The sequence below is a fragment of the Muscardinus avellanarius genome (genome assembly GCF_963383645.1).
Source record: "Muscardinus avellanarius genome assembly, chromosome: 2".
In the NCBI taxonomy this organism is placed as follows: Eukaryota; Metazoa; Chordata; class Mammalia; order Rodentia; family Gliridae; genus Muscardinus; species Muscardinus avellanarius.
Window position 1 is genome coordinate 160,650,925 of NC_137787.1, and position 24,444 is coordinate 160,675,368.

The following is a 24,444-nucleotide window of genomic DNA, read 5'->3' on the forward strand; positions in this document are numbered from 1 at the left end:
AAATGTTTCTTTTTTTTTTTAAAGAAAATTAGCTTCAAATTGAAGAAAATAAAATAATGTCATTGTATAAAGTAGGTTAAGTAAAGCGGGTTGATTTCCAGAGGGACGTAGATTGAGTGTCTCCTGGTATGCCAATAAAGAGAGGCATATATCTTGTAAATTTTTAAAGAACATATGCAAACCTGAGTGCCTTTTGTTTTACAAGTGTTTATATTTAATAATATGATCACTTTGTGTTATTCCCATTTATAATCATAGACTAAGAATTAACTAAAAGTTGTCCAATTTCCAACGTGTACCTTGAAAATAACTGCTGAAGGAAGTTACTATGATGTATGAGTTTGCGCAGTTGAAAATCTAATTTGTTCCATTCATTTATGGGCACAGAGATGCTTAAAAATTATTGGTATAGGAATAAAAGTCAGGAATCTAAAATGGAACATATTAGGGTAGCAAATGATGAACAAACCCTTATTCTAAGCAGGAATAGAAGAAGCATGTACATTTCCTGTGATATATTTTTTCACCACTATTCATTACATGCCCAAAATATCTAGTTTTGCATTTTAATAGTGACATTAGGCATATATTTATTTTTGTTTGGGAATTTTGTTCTATAGTTGTAAGGATATGGTATAAACTTTAAAAAATATCCAGTGATCTTTCTCTAAAGAAAACCTTTCAATGATTGAAGAAGAGAAAAACTGTTAGATTTGGTATTTTTCACTCTCATTTTAAAAGAAATGCTTATAGATGCATAATATTGAGCTAGACACAGGAAAATCAGACAGATTAATCTCATTACTAAAAAGTCAACAGGAAGGAATAAATTACATAAACAAAACATCTGGATTATTGAAGAGAAACTAATTAACATAGTGAGAAAAAATGTGCCTGCCCTCTGAATTAGGAAGGCAGATCATAAAGGGTATAATCAGAACACTGAAAATGATTGCTGACACACTCTTGTAGCATACACATGTTCTCCCTGAGGAGACATATAATTACAACAAATTGTATTCTAAATATGTATCTGTAATTTGGTTGGCATGGGATTTCTTGTGAATTCAAACATTTTTAAGTCACAGAAATGTGCCTTTTAAAAAGCTTCACTTATTTGAGGGTTAGAAAATATAGTTTAATATTTTAATAACTAAATAAATTACTAAAGAATTAGAAGAACAATTAGCATTTTTCTTGAAAGAATATATGATGCATTGTTTTTACTCCAGGCATATATAGCTTTAATTTGGAAATTAAAAAAAAACAATAATACTATCCAAAAACCAGTTCACTCTATGACATCAAGATGCTTAATGCACCATGTCTTGTCTTGTCTTTGGTTATTAAAAAATAAATAAAGGACACAAAAGTTATACTTGTGTTTAAGTATATTAGGTATATTGAGCTTGCTATAGCAAAGAAAACATACCTTGAAATAATAGGTTTCTCAGGCAAGTTGGAGTAGAGAGACCTAACAGTTAAGCTTGTGGCAGAGGATCTTTAGAAGGAATTAAAATAAGAAAAGATAATTATCAATTAAATGCTCTTAGGAAATAGGGGAGATTCAGATATTAAATGCCTTAATAAATGTTGTCTATAAGTAAGATGAAAGTGATACTGTTATTATTGGTAAGCATTTCATAATCATCCATGTTAGATAAGTGTGATAATTTTGTCACTTTTGTGGTTGCTGAGTGATTTGGAATTTGTCATATTATGCATATGTTTTCAACATATATAGCCTTTTCAAACATAGCTTTTTCAAAAAATCACAGATTGGCTTCCAATAAATTTATATTGTTTACTTGCTAAGATAAAAATATAATCCACTAAACGGCCCCAGTAGTGGCCTGGCTACCCTGTGGACTGATCCAGAACTCGCTGGCTCAAGCAGCGGCCTTGCCTCATGGGCTCCGATGCTGGCTGCTGGCCCAGGCATTAGACTAACCCCTCGGCAGGATCCGATCCTAGCCTTGGAGGCCCCAGTAGAGGCCTTGCCTCACGGCAGGCTCCGATGCCGGCCATTGGCTTTGGCACCAGCCTAGCCCCTCGGCAGGCTCCGATCCCTGCCTAGGAGGCTCCAGCACCGGCCTTGCCTCACAGCAGGCTCCGATCCTGGCCTCGCTGGCCCTAACACCGGCCTAACCCCTCGGCAGGCACTGATCACAGCCTCGGAGGCCCCAGCAATGGCCTTGCCTCACGGCAGGCTCCGATGCTGGCAGCTAGCCCCAGCATCGGCTTAACCCCTTGGCAGGCTCCAATCCCAGCCTCGGAGGCCCCAGTAATGGCCTTGCCTCATGGCAGGCTCCGATGCTGGCCGTTGGCCCCGGCATTGGCCTAACCCCTCTGTAGGCTCTGATCCTGGCTCGGTGGCCCCAGCACCGGCCTTGCCTCACAGCAGGCTCCGATGCCAGCCTTGCTGGCCCCAGCACTGACCTAACCCCTCGGCAGGGTCCGATCCCAGCCTCAGAGGCCCCAGTAATGGCCTTGCCTCACAGCAAGCTCTGATGTTGGCCATTGGCCCCAGCACTGGCCTAACCCCTCGGCAGGGTCCGATCCTGGCCTTGGAGGCCTCAGTAGCGGCCTTGACTCTGGGAAAGCTCCGATGCCGGCCGCTGGCCCAGGCATCGGCCTAACCCCTCAGCAGTTTCCGATCCTGGCCTCGGAGTCCCCAGCACCGGCCTTGCCTCATGGTAAGCTCCAAACCCAGCCTTGCTGGCCCCGGCAATGGCCTAACACCTTGGCAGGCTCCGATCCTGGCCTCGAAGGCCCCAGCACCAGCCTTGCCTCACGGCAGGCTCCGATCCCAACGTCACTGGCCCCAGCATCGGCCAAACCCCTCGGCAGGCTCCGATCCCAGCCTCGGAGGCTGCAGTACCGGCCTTGCCTCATGGCAGGCTCCAATCCTGGCCTGCTGGCCCTGGAACCGGCCTCACCCCTCGGCAGGCTCCAATCTGAGCACCCTCTTCACCCAGCCATTTTCCCCCATTTCTCGAGGGTGCGTGGTGGTAACATTCTGCCTCTGGGGTTGTTACTTCAAAGGTTCCAGGTGTAATGCATCAGATCTCTGCCTCCCCTGAGTATTGGCCACTGCCATTGACACTGCCTCTGCCATTTCAAATCTTTCCCCAGCTTTTTCCACTCTGAATGTTGTCCAGTGTTCCTAAGCATGCAAGATGGTAGCATTCGACATTTGGTGTAATTTCTCCAAAAAAATAAGGTTGGTAGGATCTGATTTCTGCTTCTTCTGAATACAAGTCTCCACTGCCATCGCAGAGACCACTTTCAACACCGCCTTTCTCCTTGGTCTCCACTAAACTCTCTCCTTATAGGTGATGTCCAAGAATCTTAACAATATACAGAAACAGCAGTCTTCCTTCATGGGGAATTTTTCTATAAGATCCAGTGCATTTAGATAAGTTTTGTCTGCATCTCCAGTATCCTGGCATCCGCCTCGGCCTTCTTGAGGTCTTCTTGAGAAGTCTCTGATATTTTTCTTTTTTCTTTTTCTTTTCCTTTTTTTTTTTTTTTTTAAATAAGAGAAGACAGTATGTGTGGTTTGAGAAGGTAGTGGAATCAGGCACTCAGTAGCACTGTGACCCGGCCCGGTTTCCCCATGGGTCCAGTGTGCTCCGCACTACTCCGCCTGGGGTCCAGAGTCCTGCAACCTGGGCCCCGGCTCTTCCTGGGGTCCGGCGTGCACCACCTGACCCCTGCCCCTGCCCGAGACCCAGGGTCTTACAGTCAGGCCCAGTTTCTCCAGGGTTCTGGCGTGCTTCACACAGGCCGGCCCGAGGCCCAGAGTCCTGCAACCCGGGCTCTGGCTGTTCCGGGGTCCAGCGTGCCCCACCAGACCCCTGCCCAGGACCCAGGGTCTGATGACCAGGCCCGGTTTCTCCAGGGGTCTGGCATGCTTCGTGCGGGCTGGCTCGGGGCCCAGAGTCCTGTGACCCGGGCCCCAGCTGTTCCGGGTTCTGGCCTTCATTAGTATTTGATACATCTTCTGTCAAATTTATTTTTAGATGTTTGATATTTGAATGTCTCTTCTAAGTGATGCATCAAAACAGAACATCTATGTAAGTAATATTGAGTTGTAGAAATAATATAGTAGCATGACCTGAAATCCTTAAAATATCTTTTCTCTTATTATCTCATACTTTGATCCTAGCATAATATTGTCCCTTTTATCATAATTATTGATACATTTATGATTTTAGAAAATAAACATTTATCTATAAATGCTACAGGTTAGTTTTCCTATATTTTCAACTTGTATAAATGAAATTATGAACATCAATTATCTTGAGCAATATTATGCTGAATTTCATCTTTAATTTTGTGGTTTGATGTGGTTTATTCACTTTCATTGCAATTTTTTAGTGCAATTTTATTCTTAAGGAATTTTTTTATTTCTTTTAGTTTATGGCTAATATAAATAATAAAATCACTATATTTATTACTTTCTATGTTTAGGACTGTACATGTATATTGAGTATATACCTAGAAGCAGAGTAGTCTAGCATGGTGCTTATCTTTATTTAAATAGATAATACCCCTTAGTTTTTCTCAACAGAGGTGCAACTTTGCTCTCTTCTGTGAGACAACCAGTTTATCCACAGCTTCACTATAGTGTTGTACTATAGTTGTAGGGGAGGGCATAATTGATTATGGCTTTGATTTAGATTTTCTTGTGGCCTACTAAGACTGAGAATATTGTAACATCCTTATTGATTAATTCATATTTGTACATTCATTTGTACAATTTATGTCTAAATACATAATTCCGCCACTCCGATAATAATAATTACTATTTGACATTGTCATCTTAATTCATTATGACATATTGAAATATGTTTAGATATATTGACTCATTTACAATTCATCAATAATAAATTTGAAATATCTAAAAATACTCATTGTCTCTAAACATTTTTCTCTACATTTTTTATTTTTCCACTTAATACTCTGTATTATAATAATCTATACCTTTTGAAGAATTATTTTGGAATATATCATAAAATACATCCTTAATCATTGATTTCTGCTATGTTCTCATGGTTATATCAACTGTTACACTAAACCATATGAAAGTTTTTAAAAACTAAGATTTAAAACATGCTGGATGTGGTGTCACACACATGCTTGTAATCCCCACTCTTGGGAAGCATAGACTCTGTTTCCAAATAAAAATATAAAATAGGTCTGGGAGAGTAGCCCAAAGGTAGAAGGGTTCCATCCCCAGTACCACCAAAAAAATAACAAATAAAAAAAAATAAAACCTTATTGAAATATTATCATCAACAAAAATTACTCAAAAGATAGCCTGACATAATTTTTTAAATGAAGCAATTTTATATTAAAATTAAAATATCAAGAAATGCCCATAGTCTTATTGAAATTGGTCTGTGTGTGTATCTGTGTGTACTGTACATACAATGGTAATATATACATATGTATATATGGAATGACAATAGAATAACTATAAATTTTAGAGTAAAAATATTAGCTTCCATGTGATAGTTTAGAAATAAGAAAAAAATGAAATAAAATAGAAATATGGATTAAAATTCACAAGTGTAAAAGATAACTGAATTTATCTATGTGCCCAGATGAAAATGCCAACCTGAGACATCGAGCTAGATAAGAAAGATGAAAAAGAGAATCCCGGCTGCACTGTAACAATCAAGATTGAGCAGTATCCTACCTCATAATTGAGTCTCAGTGGCACAATTCTTACATCATTCACTATGGCTGTTCCAATAAGCCCCTGTTAAAGCTAACAGACCTGAACACTACTGAAAATTTATCACCTATAGGTGAACATTTGCTTAGCAGAATAGAATAAAAGTTTTTTTTTTTTTTTTAGAAGAGATTACTTCATTCTACAAATTATACTTAATCAGGATTTTTGTTGTCAGTACATGGTTTAGAATATGTTTTAAGTAAAATTATTGTGGCAATATTCAGGTTGGGTGAAACCTAATGAAAATAATCTAGAAATTCTTTTTATGATATACACTTAAAATGTACAAAATCACAAAATGTAAGCCACTACAATAATACGTTTTAAAATAAATGAAATATAAGTGATTTTTTATTTGGTGAAAGTCTGTAAAATTCAGCATTTATAGGTAAACTTATTTTGCATGTGTGAGAGGTTTTTTGTATCAAACCCAGAGCCTTGTGTGTGCTAGGCAAGTGCTCTACTATTGAGTTATAGACCTAGCACCAAATACTTTTTGCAGTTTTTATTAGAATAGCATTCAATATACAGGTGAGAATAAAAGATTTGAGAATATGTTAAAATTTTTTAATCATAAAATAGCCCTATTCACTTTATTAAAATTAGTGTATATGTTAGTAGAAATCAGGAACATAATAAAAAATGTATAAATACCTTTTACATGAATGTGGGCTGAAATTTTTAATTAATATTTATTCATATTTTTACCTTATAAAATTTTGATTTATATTATATATCTTAAACTGTAAGGAAATTTTAATTTTCTTTGCACATTTATTAGCTTTTGTTTGAATTTGAAAAATGCTTGTTCTATTCTGTAATTTAGTATTTTTTCAATTTTTTAAAAACTATTATCAATTTTGAAATTTGAGCTAAATTGTAAAATAAAGTAGAAAATTTCCCATTAATAACTTTTTCAATAAATTACATTTGGAATTCTAAGAATGTGAGGAGGAAGAGATTTGGCAGATTTCAAAGTACTATTGAGATATATAATCCTCTTGCTGCCCTCTGCCTACTTAAGCGATTTTATGGTACAGATTACAGATTTTACTTCAACCTTTTACAACCTTTGTCCTGACCTTAGTCATAACATTCATGCTTCATATCTGAAAGCAGTGAATTGAATCTCAGAGAAGCAGAAGAAAAGATGAGCATCGTGGATGCATCTACAGGCTTGCGTGGGTAACATAAAGAAGGTATGTGAAGTAGAGTGCTACTTGATTTTTCCTTGAGTTATCAACTGGTTACGGTCCTTGAGTCAGGGCAATTACTTTGAGGACAGCTGATACATTTTTAATTTTTGTGAGATATAATTGCTTTGGGTAGAAAATAATTATCTTGAAGAATACTACTTATAAAAATTGAATTCTTTTTTAGTTTTCCTAAAATAAAACACTTTTTAATCATTCTATTGAACATTTTAAATTTATATTTTGAACAAAATTTATACTTATGTAAGATAAACTTCCAAACTTATTGGTTTATCTCTCTTTTCAGAAAAAAAAAATAGTAGAATGTCCCTGGGTGTTTCCACCACCCCCTATTTTTATTCAGTTTTCTTCAATGCCAGTAAAAACTACTTCTTCCCCTAGATTGTTTCAGTACCCTCTCTGGGCTGCATCATCCACTTTAGGCATCTATAAATGTTGACTATCACTTATATATTCACTAGGACCCCACATTATGATCAATTGCCCTATCTTGTTTTTGGGTGGTAATGAGGATGGAACCCAGGGGCCTTCTATCTCTGGGCTACACTTCCATACCTAATATATATATATATATATATATATATATATATATATATATATATTTTTTTTTTTTTTAATTAGAAACAGGATCTCTTAAGCCAGCAGAGGCTGGCTTCAAACCTGCACAATCCTCCTGTCTCAGCCTCCCAAGAGCTGTGATTACAAGTGTGTGCTACCATGTCTGGCTCAATTTCCCTATCTTTGATTAGGAGGAAATATATGTTTATCTGATCTATCTTAATTTGATGAGTTATATTATCAAAGTTTATCTTGTTTCTAGCATTATCAAATTGTTGAGAAATAGCACTTTCTTTTCTTTGGTCTAGATAAGGCATCACAAAGAAGTTTATCAGTAAATTTCTTGCTTTATTTTGTGTTTTCTCTAGTACTTAGCAGTTATGGGGGTAATAAATGACTGTTCATTCATCTCTGTAAACCAAACAAAAGTTGTAATAACAGATATCCATAAACATAAAAAAGTGAAGCACTGAGTAAAAGACTCATAATCATCAAGATAAAAACAAATATTTTAACTTCTGTTTTGCTAATATACATTTAAAATGGCTAGCTTTGGCTTTTGTATTGTAATAGGACTGAGCCTTCTTTAGACTAAATAGTGCATATAATACATTCTATAAAATTGTAAATCAGTAAAATTGAACATAAATCAAGTTATCAGGCTATAATTTAGGTAAATCTTAAATATATTTGTAAGAAAAATGCAACATACAGAGTTTTTTTTTTTTTTCTTTTCAATACTGGGAATTGAACCCAGGGGCATTCTACCACTGAGCTGCTTCCCTTGCACTATTTGAAACAGGATTTTGATGGGTTGATAAGTCTCACTACTTGCTGAGGCTGTCCTTGAACCTGTGAGCCTCCTGTCTCAGCCTCCTAAGTACAAAGATTACAAGCATGTGCCAGCATGCCAAGCTCCAACAATCGATTTTTAAACTGAGAATATTTTCTGAAATTAGTAAAAACAAATGTTAGATTTGCAACATCATGGTTCATGGTATAAAATATAAATTTTAGATCTCACTAAATTAAATACATTTGCAAAAATACTCTATACCATAAATATTGGTCTATAAAGTTATACCTTCAATCATATAAATAAAAGTCAAAATGAGATTATCAGTGGTAATTGATGTCTATATATTTATAGAATTCAGGAAAATTTTTACTTTATTCTATACCTTGATTATGCAGCCTTTGGTTGTTTAGCATAGCTCTGCTAGAAATTTGATATGAAATGGTGCCATAATAACAGACTCCCCCAAAAAATTTTAGAAAGAATGTGAGCAAACTCTTCTCGAGACTTTTATGAATAAAATTTCTGGAAAATTAGCAATGCTTAGGAAATATTGAATAAAAATAAAAGCCAGGCATGGTGACACATGTTTGTAATTCCAGTACTTGGAAGGCTAATGCAGGAGGCTTGCAGGTTGAGTACAACCTCAGGGACATAATTCATCTCCCAGCAACCTAGAGACCCTGTTTCAAAAAGTATTTATTTAAAAAAAAAAAGAATGGGTGTGTAACTCAGAGGTAAAATGCCCCAGGGTCTGATTCTCAGTATCATAAAAATAAAAATAAATAAGAGGAAAGAAGGCATTGTGGTTTAAAATCAGGAAAAGCAATGAATAAAAGAGACCCAAGATGATTTCAGGTGATGGAATTAGGAGACACAGCCAAATGGATTTTAAATGTTTAAGGGTACAAATGCATTCATGTATCTTCTATTTTATAGAATATGAATTATTCATAATTTACAAAAAATGTCTGTTGAATTTAAATACAAAAGTATAAGTCTTTTTCTTCCAAAGGAGAATAAACCTAGAATTTTTTAAAGAATAGTACTTTAGAGTTAATTTTTGAAAACTTCTCTTTATCAAGACTAGGGAAAATGTCCTGGGATCAGTGTGAACATTACTTAGTATAATAAAAAATTATTCAATTGGTAAAGTACTGAGAGACTAAGTGAGATTTTTCCTACCTTGATTTTCACATATCACAGTAAAACCAGCATATTTAAATTTTTTAAAAGTCATCTGGGTAAAAGCATTCATTTGTCATTACTTCAATATAAGGATCCTCAATATTTCTAGCTCATTCCTTATTCTTATAATACATGTATAAGGATGTTCAAATTAGAAAAAGAATACAATTCAAAAAGTTTCTAATAAGAATGAATGAAATTCATCCTTATTTAAAAAATACAGAACTACTAATAAATCTACTTTCCTAATTCTTTTTTTTTTCATATTTATTTTTAATTGGTGCACTGTATTCATACATCATAGTGGGATACATACTTTTGTAGACATACATGCACACATTGCCCAGTCAGCCCCCACCCGATCCCCACCCCGTTCTCTCCCTATCCCCCCCTCCTATGCTTGGCTTAGTAGTTGACATCTAGTATTATAGCAACTTATCCAAAATTAAAATTGATAATCTCACATAACAGTTTCATTTGTCTGATACCAAGCTTTTGATGACTTAAAGATAACATTTCAATATTTCTTTGTGCTTTCTTTCTTACCAGAGAATCTATTTTTTTCTATTTTTTAGGTGAAACTATCATATATTTATATATTTATTTTTCAGAAAAAAAAATCTATCCTAATATGGAATATGGACTCTAGGTACCCACAACAATCTTGAAAAAGAACAAAGCTAGAAGATATATATTTTCTGATTTCAAACCATATAAAGCTACAATAATTGAAACAGTGTAGTACTATTCTAAAGGCAGATATATAAACCATTGGAGTTAAATAAAAGCCTAGACCTAAATTCTTCCCTATATTGTCAAGTTATTTTTGACAAGGTTTCCACGAACATTTGGTGGTAGAAATAATAATCTTTTAACTAAATATTGTTGAAAATTAATAATTACATGGAAAAGAATAAAATTGGACCCTTACCTAATCCCATATACAAATATTAACTCAAAATAGATAAAAGACCTAAATATAAATCTTAAGACTATAAACTTTTAGGAGAAAATCTGGGTCATAAAACCTCACAATATTGAAATTGGCAGTGATTTCTTGGTTATGATTTCAATGGCACAGGCAACAGAAGAGTATACAAACTCCCTAAAAAATAAAAAACATATTGTATATCCAAAGACAATGTAAACAGAGTTAACAGTTACTAATAGAATGGAATAAAATATTTCCAAATGTTATATCTGAAGGTATATTAATATTCCAACTAGAAATCCTAAAAATTAACAACAATAAAGGCAAACAATACCATTTAGAGATAGGTAACAGACTAACATTAATAATGAATCTCCACAGATAACCAATCTTAGTTGTCTGTTGGATGGAAAATCTTGTTTCTCTGGTTCTGGTGAGTGTTACCTATTTCTTCTTTGTAGTTAATCTCTTTGAGTATTTTCTCTAGTGCTGGTTTTGAAGACATAAATTCCTTCAGTTTCTGTTTGTCATGGAAGCTTCTTATTTCTCCATCTAATTTGATAGAAAGTTTTGCTGGGTAGGAAATTTTTGGCTGGAAGTTGTTTTCTTTCAAAATTGGGAATATGTTACTCCAAGCCCTTCTGGCTCTCATAACTTGGTTTGGGAAGTCTGGAGTGATTCTAATTGGTTTGCCTCTGAATGTCACTTGGCCCTTTGCTTTTGTTGCCTTTAAGATTCTCTGCTTGACTTCCACATTGGTCATTTTGACAATTATGTGGCGTGGGGATCCTCTTCTCCGATCCTGTCTAAAGGGAGATCTATAAGTATCCTGGACCTGCGTGTCGACCTCTTGCTCTATGTCTGGAAAATTTTCTGCTATTACTTCCTTGAAGAGATTGTTGATCCCTTTGGTTTCACTTTCTTTTCCCTCCTCTATTCCAATTATTCTTAGGTTAGCTCTCTTAAAATGGGCCCATATTTCTTCAATATCAGATTCCTGCTGTCGGATATTTTTTCCTAGATTAGAAACTATGCGTTCATTTTTGGAATGATCATCTTCTACTTTCCTAATTCTTTATGTTAACATTTATGAAAATATTTCACAAAGTTTTTTGTATCTTACTGGATTTTTGAAAAATGGCTCCTTCTATGAAATATTTATACAAGTTTTCTCAATAGTACTTAATCAGAGAGGAAGTTATAACATACTTGTAAAATGAAACAAGACACCTGTGACCAGAAGTCAATCATAGGATTTCCTTTGTAAAACATATCAAATTTAATTTTGCCACAGAATAATAAAATAATAAATGTCTCCATAGAGAGAATATGAATCTATACAATTAAAATGTCAGGTGCTATTTGATTTTTTATGTTAATTTTCTTATTAAGTGTAAATCTTCATAAACAAACACAAAAGGTTCTTTTACTCAACAAATAGATGTTTATTAACACTCTCCTATCTATTCCATTTTATTAAGTTTATTGCAAAATACACAGATAAAAAATTAAATAAAATGATGGATTTAGGTATTATTTATTTATTTATTTATTTATTTATTTATTTATTTATTGCTGTACTTGGGATGGGATCCAGGGGCATTTTATCCCCAAGCTACACACTCAGCCCTATTTTTCTATATTTTTTTTATTATTTTGACATAGGTTCTCACTGAGTTGCAAAGGGCCTCACTAAGTAGTTGAGGCTGTCTGGAACCATAATCCTTCTTTCTTAGTCTCCCAAATACTGGTATCATAAGTGTGCACCACCACTCCCAGCTTGGCCCATTTGATTTTAAGGCAAATTTTGTAAAAAGTAATTATGGATTTTTAAAAGGAGATTACATATCCTCTGCAGAAGCATAAAAAAGAAAGAAAACATTTTAAAAGAATATTCAGTTTTGATTTAAAATATCAATGTAAGAAGTACTGAGGGATATATTAGATATAAATTACATCCTTTAAAAGATCTTTAGATATTAAAATGTTAAGATAGCCAGGCTTGGTGGCACATGCTTGTAATCCCAGCATTTGGGAGGCTAAGATAGGAAAACTGCAGTTCCCAAATAGCCTCAGCTATTTAGTGAGGCCCTTTGCAACTCAGTGATTTTAAACACTGTTTAAAATAAAGAATAAAAAAATAGGGCTGGGGGTGTCCCTCAGAGTAGAATACCCCTGGGTTCTATCTCTAGTACCGAAAAAAAAATCAATATTTACATTTAACCTTTAGATATAATTAAAATGAAAGTAAGTTGAGATGAAATAAAGTTGAGGAAATGCAAGAGGATGTTTTTTTTAAAAGTACAGTAAAAGAAATTAACATGTTTGATTCACTTAAAACTGTGGTAGTTATGGTAAACTAGATTATTTACTTAAAATGTTTTATACATGTTATAATTTACTTCCCAAACTATATCTTCTTTTGGTATAGTTACAGATAATATTTTCAACATCAGATCACATTAATGTTTTCTTTTTGATTTCCTAAGATACCTGGTTTTGCAGAAACAATTGACTTAACTTTCTGTAGAATGGTTCCCCTAATTTTGAGGAAAGGATAAAATTTTCACCAGAAATTTGAATTAGAAATCACTTTTTATTTAGTAAAGAGACAAAACAAATTTATTTAGCCCAGAAAACTTTTGTAGTTTACAATGAATAAAAAGTTAATAGAAAAGGACATGTGTGGCTTTCATGAAAATAATGCAAGTAATCAGACAGAAACTCTGTGAGCTAGTTGACAAGTATGGATAATAGAGATATGTACATTCTCATAACCTATATTTTACAACTAATCTCCAATGTAATTATAAAACCAATTTGTCTTTGCCATTCTTATGGTTTATTTGTTTGTTTTTATGAGGGGCATTTTTAATATATTTATTTTATTGGTCCATTGTAGTCATACATCTTAATGAGGTACAAGATGGTAGAGGCATACATGCACACATCACTATATTAGCCCTTCCCCAATCCCTGCCCCATTCCCTCTCCCCTCCCTCCTTCTTATGTTTGGCTTAGTGATTCTTAGTGATTGACTTTGATATATTTGTGAATATATGTCAAGTATATTAGGGAATTTTCCTTTTCCCCTTGAGTGGGCATATTTTTTTATTTCCAAATATTTTCTATTGCCATTGTGGATGCACCATTGAGTACTTTTTTCTTTTCTTCTTCTTTTTTTTTCCTTTGGCTGGAACCCAGTGGCATTCTGCCTCTGAGTCCTATTTTTCTTCCCTTTATTTTGAAACAGTGTCTCACTGAGTTGCAAAGGGCCTCACTAAGTAGCTGAGGCTATTCTCAAGTCATGATTCTCTTGTCTCAGCTTCCCAAATGCTGGGATTGGAAGCATTTGACACCATGCCCTCCTACCACAGAGTACATTTTACATTACTTTTCATTCTTCAGATTTCACTTCCTTCTGCATATTCCTCAAATAGTTAAATAAACAGCTACCCTCTCAATTAAAGTTAAGTCTAGACTTGCTTGTCTCTCTTTACAATCTTTAAATCCTCAATCTGTCATAGAATTTGCTAGAAATGCCATTACTGCCTTTAAAGAAGAAATTGTTTAAAGTGAGGCATAATAAATATTTTTGACATCCTTGTAGGAAAATGAGCTACTTTTCTGTATCAGTACCTTTCATCAATTGAATTAGTGCTACATAGCATTAGTTTTCTTTCCTGCTATAATTGCATGTGAGTTCTTAATAAGATAATTTTGTTCTATATTAGATCAATTTAATATTCATGCATTATGAAAAAAGACTGCTAGTATATTAGAAAATGTCCAGGAGGAACAAACAATTTAATTTAAACTAAAATAAGGCTTATTTTGCATTTTTTCACTTCCTTAAAAACCTGTCTATACTCATCAGAGGGTAGAAAAGGAAGACTGAGCCCTAGAGTCCAGATGAAACATTACCCATATTCTACACACACTCTGATGTCACCTTTTGGACTTGAAAATTATTCTGGTAGATGTTAGGTGAAATTTTTTAGGTCAGAAATATTTAGGATGGTTTTAATTTAAAATGATCATGACGTGTTTTACTTTGTCCTGGCCTTGCTAATTTATGTCTATCATAACTGCAGATGAAGACATTTGTGAGCCGTATAATAACTTGCTGAAGCTTCATGAGCTCTGAGTCAATAAAAAGATGAGACAAATTTCACATTTTTAAATGTGGCATCTGCTTTATCAGTTGGAAGAATTACAACTCTTGCTATGAAGGAGCCTTAATGACACAGACCAAATCTTAATAGATAACTAAGATGAACACATTGTTCCCTTCCATGCATAAAGTAAAACAGTGTTTTAATTGGAAGTGAATTAGAGGGCATGCTAGATTTGTACGTCCTTTTTTTAAATTTAGATTTAGAATGATCCCACATAACTCTAAACATGAAAATAAAAAACAAAATTATTTAAAAACCAAAGTAAGTACAGCAGTGTGTTCCACAGATTTAACTTCAGAAAATCAACTATTAAATGTTTCTTTCAAAATATTATAACATTTATCATAACATAATATAACAAAACATTATAACAAAACATTATAAAATGATTTATCTACCTTACAGTTAAAATTTATGGAAAGATATCAAATATAAATTCTAGTTATGAGCTGGGCGTGGTGGCTCATACTTGTAATCGCAGTTCTTGGGAGGCTGAGACAGGAGGATTGTGCAGGTTCAAAGTCAGCATCAGCTACTTAGTAATGGAAACTCTCAGCAATGTAGTGAGACCCTGTTTCCAAATAAAATATAAAATAGGTCTGGGAGTATAGCCCAGAGGTAGAAGGCCCCTGAGTTCCATCCCCAGTACCATAAATAAATAAATAAATAAATAAATAAATAAATAAATAAATAAATTCTAGTTACTATCACATATATATTAAGATAAAAATGCATTTGGGGAAATATACAGTGGATAATTGGGCATTTGTCTGTTGTAGTTTAGAAAAAATTTAGTGAAAAATAAATTAGAAAGTACTGTGGGTGTGTGTTACATTTGGAAACTGTGCCTCTGAGATAGGCTTATGAAAAGTATAAAACAATCAATGCAGAATGGATATTTTTTCAAAATTTAAAGCTGCTTAATAATATTTTCAACTATAATTTTGTATAAATATACAGCCATACTACCACGGTTATAAATTAACAGAGAACAAAGTAAAGATTAGAAAAATTATATTATATCCACAGTAGATATGATCATGTTTAGAGATTTGGAAATCTCATTCAAGGTGAGGCTTACCATTCTCTAAGATTTTTAAAGTAATTTACCTTAAGGAAAGAACAAAGAAAACAGGTCAAGTACATTAAGACAAATAATTGTATATGTACCAGTGCAAAAGGAACATGCTGCAAATAAGTACTGGTGACAAATCCTCACCAATTACACGTATGTAACATTTATATTGTTAGTATTTTGATGACCAAGCACTGACATTGGAAAAAAAATGCTGAAAATAGAAATTTAGAGGAAAATATTTCTACTATAATTTTATTGTACTGCACTCTTACTTGAATATTCTTCAATGAATGATATTTAAGTTATCCATACAGTCAGGTCAAGGGTAAAGTTAATTTGATTATAGTGAGATTCAGAATATTATTGCATAAATACATATCTAGAAGCTTTTATATAATTTTTAGTTTTCAAGTTATTAATTTAAAAGGTTCTATTAGAGCCAGATGTAATGGCACACACTTGTACATGCTACCAAATATGAAATAGAAGTATTTTTAGAAAAAAATGAATAGACTTAAGAAGTTTGACATTTACTTAAGTAGAAATGTGGCAAATAATTAGTGTTTTGAAGATGACATATAAATCACTTGATTTAAATGTAATAGAAGTTTTTTTCATTTCTAAATATATGAAATTTCATTCTGAGATGAATTGTGAAGTAAAATATAGTGTTTGGAAAATTAATGAAATCAGGAGACAGACCCAGTTTCATTATTTCATAATAATGAAACTGTCATAGTCATGATCTCATTGATTCAGGTAATTATTTTATAATCTCTTCAGCTTTTATAAACTGCATATAGTTTATGCATTTATTATTTTGATCATTTATTTATGGTAAGCTTCTCCAGGTATTGCAAACTGTAGCATCTGTGGTTTTATTTATGGCACCGAAAGAAAGTGATTACTGTATTATGAGGTAACCATACTCTAGAGTATAACAAAATATGAAATACAACTAGACTGAGGACATTCTGATTTTCCAGCAATGTGGTTATCTCTAAGGAGCCACATCTTGTAGTTACCAGATGTTTCACAATAACAGTAACTCTGTAGTTGCTTAGTTGTTATAACAAGAAGATTTTACTACATAGAAAAAGATTGGCATTTTCTCTGCTGGAAGAAAATGAAATTGGCAATTTAGAAAGGCCATTTCAAGTGAGCTGTGTGGTTTACATTGATTAATCTATCTCATTAGAATACTATTCAGCCAATCAGGACTTATTTCTATCTATTTTCTAATCTATGCCATATGTCTAGGTTATAAAAAAGCATTTCCTTTAATTCCAGCTACTACAAAATTTACATTAAAAAGAAGCTGACCTTTTTTTCTTAACCACCAAAAGTTTATAAATGAGTTTTATTATTTGAAGAAATGTTTTTCTTCTGACTTGGCATTCTTAGATAAATGGAAATGAAGCCAACTGTGAAAAATTATTTGAGTATTTTTTGTCTTCCTTCCTTCCTTTCCTCTTCTTATTCACTGGTGGCAGTTTAAAATATCACTATTGTTTGTTAATATAAGTGTAGCAAAATTTATATATGTTCATTATGCAAATTTCAATTCATGTCCAACCTAGATAAAACTATGGGTAAAATAAAATTTTAAATGAATTCATCCAGAGAAAAATGTACATTGTGTGATTTTATATATAGTATACACATATCATAGACATAGAAGAAAATTTATTACATTCCTATAAATCTACTTTCTTCTAATAAAATAATATGACCCCCATGGTTGTCTTATTAACTTGGGATAAACTGAGTTAAAGAGCAAGGGATTTTTTTAAACTATTTAGATAAAATTCTGTTTCTGGTATGAACATATTTCATAGTCATGGTGTCTGAAAAGGACATGGGCAGTATCCATTTACAACACAATTATATGATACACATTAATCCACCAAAACATTCTGGATATATTTCCTAAAATTAAATAAAGTCATATATAATTAATTTTAAATATTATTGTCATTTTTCTCATTCACAAATATTTGAAGAAAAACCAATGTCCATTAGCAAGAAAATCACATATTTTATCCAATGGCATGTTATACACTTTTTGAATTAATAGGTTAGGGCTATGCTATTTACATTGTAGATACTTGTTTAAAGTAATTTTAAACAAGATTCAAATGAATGCAAATATGTCATAGTCATTTTTAAATATTAGATAAATGGATAAATGGATGGACAGATGAATGGGTAACTAGATCGATAAATATTATATGAGCATCAAACCCTTGGTCATAGATGAAGAGTGCTTTGTGGCTGAAATGATTGTAAGTGCAGGAGAAAAGAAGGAAGAAAAAAAGAAAGAAAGCATTTTAAAAGGCTATATATAAATATTAAAATTTAAGTATTTGATATGGTCATCTGATTTTACTTGTTTCATGAGAACAATAAATGTCAGGATATATGTATTCATAAGCAAATAAATGATAGATTACATTAATAAATAACATTTAAAATTGAGTTCTTCGTTGACTACACACTATGCTATTTTTTCTTTTCTTTTCTTTTTGTTTTCCTGTTAGTGTCCTTTGTAGTCGCTGTGTCTTTTTCTTTACATTAGTATTCAGAACATTTATTTTTTAAAATATACTTATATTGGGGCATTGCAATCATACATCATAGTGAAATCTGAGTAATAGAGTAATAGATATATACATGTACACATTACATTGTGAGGTTCCTCCTACTCCCTCCCCTTCCCTATATACATATTGAAATTGGCATTTTCAACCACTTTGGAAAATAGTATAGAGGATCCTCAGAAAAATTGGAACAAACCTACCATATGATCCAGAAATAGCACTTTTTGGTATCTACTCAAAAGGATGGAAACCAAATTAATGCACACATATCTATGTTCATACCAGCACAATTCACAATTGCCAAATTATGGAATCAGCCAAGATGTCCATCAATGGATAAATGTATTATAAAACTATGGGATATATACACAATGGAATTTTACTCTGCAATAAAGAAGAACAAAATTATGTAATTTACAGGGAAATTGATGAAACTGGAGGACATTATGCTAAGTAAAATTAGTCTGTCATAAAAAATAATAAATTGGATGTTCACCGTAATATTCAGAGCCAGGGAGAAAATGGGTCATAGGAGTAACTCTAAACAAAGAAGGAGACTCTACAGATAAGCAATTAAGACAATATTGCCTTATCACTTTGACTAGAGTCTTGAGAACTACCTTGAAAAATAGCAGTGAAGCCAAGGTGTGGTGGCACACACCTGTAATCCCAGTATTTGGGAGACTGCGACAATATAATTGCAGGTACGAGGACAGCCTCAGCAAGTACTGAGACTCATTAATCTATCAATCTAGCAAGACCCTGTTTCCAAGTAAGAAATAAAAAAAAATTGGGCTAGGGGTATAGCATGAAGGTAGAATGTCTCTGGGTTCAATTGCCAGTACCAAAAAAAGAAAAGAAAAGAAATAAGGAAAGAAAGAAAGAAAGATAAAAGAGAAAGAAAGAAAATAGTGTCAAAGCAAGCATCCTTGTTCTGTTTTCAATTTTAAAAGTATTCTCCATTTTCACCATTTAATATGATGTTGGCTTTGAGTTTATTGCATATCACTTTAATGATGTTGAGGTAGGTTCCTTCTGATTAAATAGTGGGTTTCACTTTCTGAGCCAGAATTCAGTGATATTCTCCTGAGAAAACTATGAATCATCTTACTTCAAGTTACTACATACTTTCTACTTATTCATTCTGTTCCAAAGTCCAACTACTGTAAGACACTTTACAGCATGTGATGTCCTTTACCACCTCCCCTTCAGCCTAGAACGTCATAAAAACACAAATCATGACTAGTTAAATCATGTTTATTCTGTTTACTTGAAATAAACATGTTTTCCTTAATTGTAATATGAAAATATATGTTTTTCAAGAAATAAACAAAAAAGATATTGTTACAGTTAGATATAAAATGTCTCCTAAAGAGCTCACTTAATGTTTGGAGCTAATACAATTGATTCATGAAGGTTGTTACCCCAGAAGTGGATAAATATAATGTATTTATCTGGGTGATACCATGTAGGCTGGTAGAATGTGGCTGGAGGTGGGTTCCTGGGTGTGTGGCCGTGGAGAATATATAAAGAATTCCTCCTTTTTCTGCACTCTTTTCTTCTCTCTCTCTCTCTCTCTCTCTCTCTCTCTCTCTCTCTCTCTCTCTCTCTCTCTCTCTCTCTCTCGTTCTCTCCCTCTTCTTTCCCCTCTCTCCCTCTCCATCTATTGCTCTCTCCCTCTCTCTCCCTATCCCTCTCTATTGTCCCCAACTTTCAGTCTCCATGCCTATGAGCTTTATAAAGTTGAAATTTCTGAGGGTATTAACATTTTCTTCATTCATTTTTATTAAATCCCAGGCTGAAAACCTGGGATTCTTCTGTCTCAGTCCCCCAAGTTTTAGGATGACAAGCAAACACTACCGTGGACAGTTAAATTAGATTTTAATAGGCCAGGTGTGGTGGTGCATGCTTGTAATCCCAGCATTTGGGAGGTGGAGACCAGAGGATTACAGTTCATGTACAGTCTCAGCTACTTAGTGAGGCCCTTTTCAACTCAGTGAGATCCTGTTTCAAAAAATAGAAAGACTACGCCGGGTGTGGTGGCGCACGCTTGTAATCCCAGCATTCTGTAGGCTGAGACCAGAGGATCGCGGTTCTGGACAGCCTCCGCTACTTAGTGAGGTCCTTTGCAAGTCATTGAGACCCTGTCTCAAAATAAAGAATAAAAAATAGGTCAGGGGATGTAGCTTGGGGATAGAATGCCCCTGGTTTCCATCCCCAGACCGGCAAAGGAAAAAAAAAAAAAAAAAAAACGACTTAAAAATAGGACTGGGGGTGTAGCTCTGAGGCACAATGACCCTGGGTTCCATCCCTAGTACCACACACACACACACACACACACACACACACACACACACAAGATATTAATACAGACATTAATTAATTAGATACATAAAGTACTTTAGATTTTTGCTTATATAACAACATTAAGTAAATTAGAGTTCATTACCTGTGTTTTGAAATTTTTATAAAATTTGCATTTTCGCCGGGCTTGTTGGCGCACCCTTGTAATCCCCGCACTTGGGAGGCTGAGACAGGATGATCGCGCAGGTTCTAAGCCAGCCTCAGCTACTTAGTGAGACTCTCAGAAACTTAGTGAGACCCTGTTTTCAAATAAAATATAAAATAGGGCTGGTAGTATAGCCCAGAGGTAGAAAGCTCCTGGGTTCTACCCCCAGTACCACCAAATAAATAAATAAATAAATAAATAAATAATAAAATTTGCATTTTCTCTGTATTACTGAATGAATTCAGTTTTGATTTGAGAGGGAAACAAAAATGGTGGGCTACTAAATGTAATCATACATTTTTTTTATTTTATTAAAAAACATAGAGGCCAAGGAAGGAGATACCAAGGGTACAAAGACAGAGCAGAGGTAAGGTTGTCTTATTATAATTCATGAATTAAAAAAGTCAAACTACTAGAACAGTCACAGCAATTTATTTTTAATATAATACTTTCTGTTTGTGTATGCCACTAATATATATATACTCAATACTGAGTAAGAACATTTTACAGGGATTTTAGAATTGATTTATTCTTCATCATTGATCTTTCTGTCAGTCATTCCTTGCATTAACACAGAAGAAACAGGTATTACAAGACACTCCAGTGGCAACTAAATTGATAATTAAAGTGTGACTGTATGGGTATGACCTGAAAATGTAAGCAGAGCCACCACGAGAATAATAGAGGTGATTGAGAGGGTTTACATTAGCATGCAACTCATAAGGAAGAGGTTTGAATAAGGGTATGCCCACGAGGATATGAATAGACAGATGTTAAAAAGGAGATACAAATCTCAGAGTCAAGGTATTCAAGAATTCAGATGAAGGGCAAAAATTTATGTCATTGTCAGAGAAGCAGTATTTCACAGAAAGAAATAAAATACTGTGGGAATCTAATCTGTGATATTGTGCTTTAGATCCAAACTTAGAGAAGTCCCTTTACTGCAACCAATCATCAAGCATCAAGCTAGTTGAGATTTGTCAAAGAATTAATTATTTTGGGACATCTTAGTACACAAAGTATGAAACATATGGATAAATAGGTACCCTATTTTTTTTTTATAGAAGAATGGAATCCAAACCACCTAGCACAGTAAATGAGAATAACCTAATATTTATGTCACCTCAGATAAGAAAATCTGAAACGTATCTAGAGAACCAATTACTCGAGTTATTTTTAAAATCCCATTTATTTATATATATGTAACTATACAAGAAAAACATTTATAATACCATTAAGCCATTTTCACCATTGTCAAAGAATTGTATCTCTAATGACTGTATTAATCCTATGCAAATTTCTGATTTAGCAGCACAAATGGCTATGATAAATTTTTTCCAACCCACCAATAGACAGAAGACTAAAGTAACCAAAATAGCATTCATCCAACATTTCAGAAGTAATATAGTGAAATATAAAAAAATTGTGATTAGTGCTTTGTAATGGTACATGGCAGATTTTTAGTGATACTTTTATATTAGTAAATGTAATTCATTATACTTTGTCTCTTCCCCATGCCTTTGCTTTATCTTCTCTGCCCACTCTCCCATCCCCTTTAGATAATACTTATCTCCTCACTTTCTTGATGTCCTTTTTTTTTCTGGATCTTCTGAGTATAGCCTATCTCACTTAGCATGATGTTCTCCAGTTCCATCCAATTTCCTGAAAATGATGTAATTTTGTTCTTTATGGCTGAGTAAACCTCTCTTTTGAATATGCACTACATTTTCTTTATCAGTTATTTTTGGTGAACTCATAAGTTTATTGACTTGGATGTTTTGAATTGTGATGTCATAAGTGTGGGTGTGCATGTAACACTATTGTACTCTAATTTTGAAAAGCTATACAGAGTTATATAGAGGAGTGGTATAGATGAATCATATACAGTGTTCTATTCCTATTCCTGATCTCCGTGATAGTTGTAATAGGCTATAATCCCATCAACAGTATGCGCTTTTTCCCTCACATCCTTAATGAGCACTTATTATTTATATTCTTGATAATTTTATTCTAACTGGAGTGATAAAATTCCAGTGTAATTTCAATTGTATTTCCATGATTGCTAAGAATATTGAATAACTTTTTTCATGAATTTGTTGGCTATTTGGAATTTCTTGTTAGAGAAACATCCATTTTGTTCATTTATTGATTTGATTATGTGGCATTCTAGATATTTATCATGTAAAATAAGTAGCTGGCAAGGATATTTTTCTTATGCTATAGTTTTTTTCTGCATATGTTGAGAATATTTTTGTCAGATCTATTTATAATAATGAATTATATTTATTGATGTGCATAAGATTTCGGATATTCTGTGGGTTTTTTGTTGTCATTTTCTTTTTTCTTTTTTCTTTTTTACACTTGTATGGTTTGCATATGTTGAGCCAACCTTGCATTCTTGAAATATTAACTTGGCTTGATACACAATTACCAACGGTAATTGATAACATTTTTACTAAGGGGTTTTACATCTATGCTCATCAAGCATATTAGTCTGTAATATTTTTTTTTTCTTTTTGTCTCTTTGTCCACTCAATAAAATAAGCCTTTCTTTTAAAAATAGCCTTCATAGTGTTCCTGAGATTTGGTATGTAGTATTTAATTTTCAATTGATTATAAGTATTTAATAATTGATTTCATTATTTTTTCTGGATCTAGTTCTCATTCAAAAGTTTATTGTTCAGTCTGGAGATTATATTTATATAATCCCTATGGTTTTTCTTACTAAATGATTTCTCATTTTATTCCATTATGATGTGAAAAGATAAGAAGGATTGTGTTTGTATTTGTTCAAACTTGACTTGTGGCCAAGAATATGATCAATTTTGGAGAAAGTTCTATTAATAGCTGAGAAGAATGTAATTTTTTGTTGTATGAAATATTCTGTTAATGTCTAATAGGTTTATGAATTCATGTTTTTTTTAGATAAGAAGAGTCTATTTTTTTTTCTCTAGATGACCTATTGATGAGAGAGATTTGTTTAGGTGTCTCATATTTTTGTAATAGAATCAGAGTCTTAATTTCAAGTAGTGTTTGTTTTATACATGTAGGTTACCAAGATTTTGAGCATAATTTTTTACCATCATTATATCTTGTAAGATTTTGTTATTTACCAGTATGAAGTGATCCTCTTTGTCTCTTATAAGTTTTGCTAGAAATATGTTATACTCTATTCATTTTTGTTTCTGGTTTCCATTTATAAGGATGATATTTTCCATTATTTTACCTTTAGCCTGTGGTTATCATTGTTTGTAAGGTGAGTAGCTTCTTGTAAACATAATATAGTTGAATTTTGTTTTTTAATGTACTTTGCCAGTTGATGTCTTCTAATTGAGGAGTTAAGACCATTTATATTCAGTGTTGTTATAGACAGGTATTTGTTATTTCCTATAATTTTGACATATACTTGATACCTATTTAATTTGATTTTAGTTCTCCTCTATTTAGTTTTTTTTCTAAAAAATTATTGCTGACTCAATAGTTTGATTTTAATTTATTCTCTGCTTAGATTTTTAAAAGAATTATCTGTTGAGCAGGCTTAGTAGTCATGAATTATTTTTTTTCATGATCTAGAATGATTTATTCATTCTCTAGTTTTAAGAATAAGATTTATTGAATATAATGATATTTTTGGAAATTATTTTCA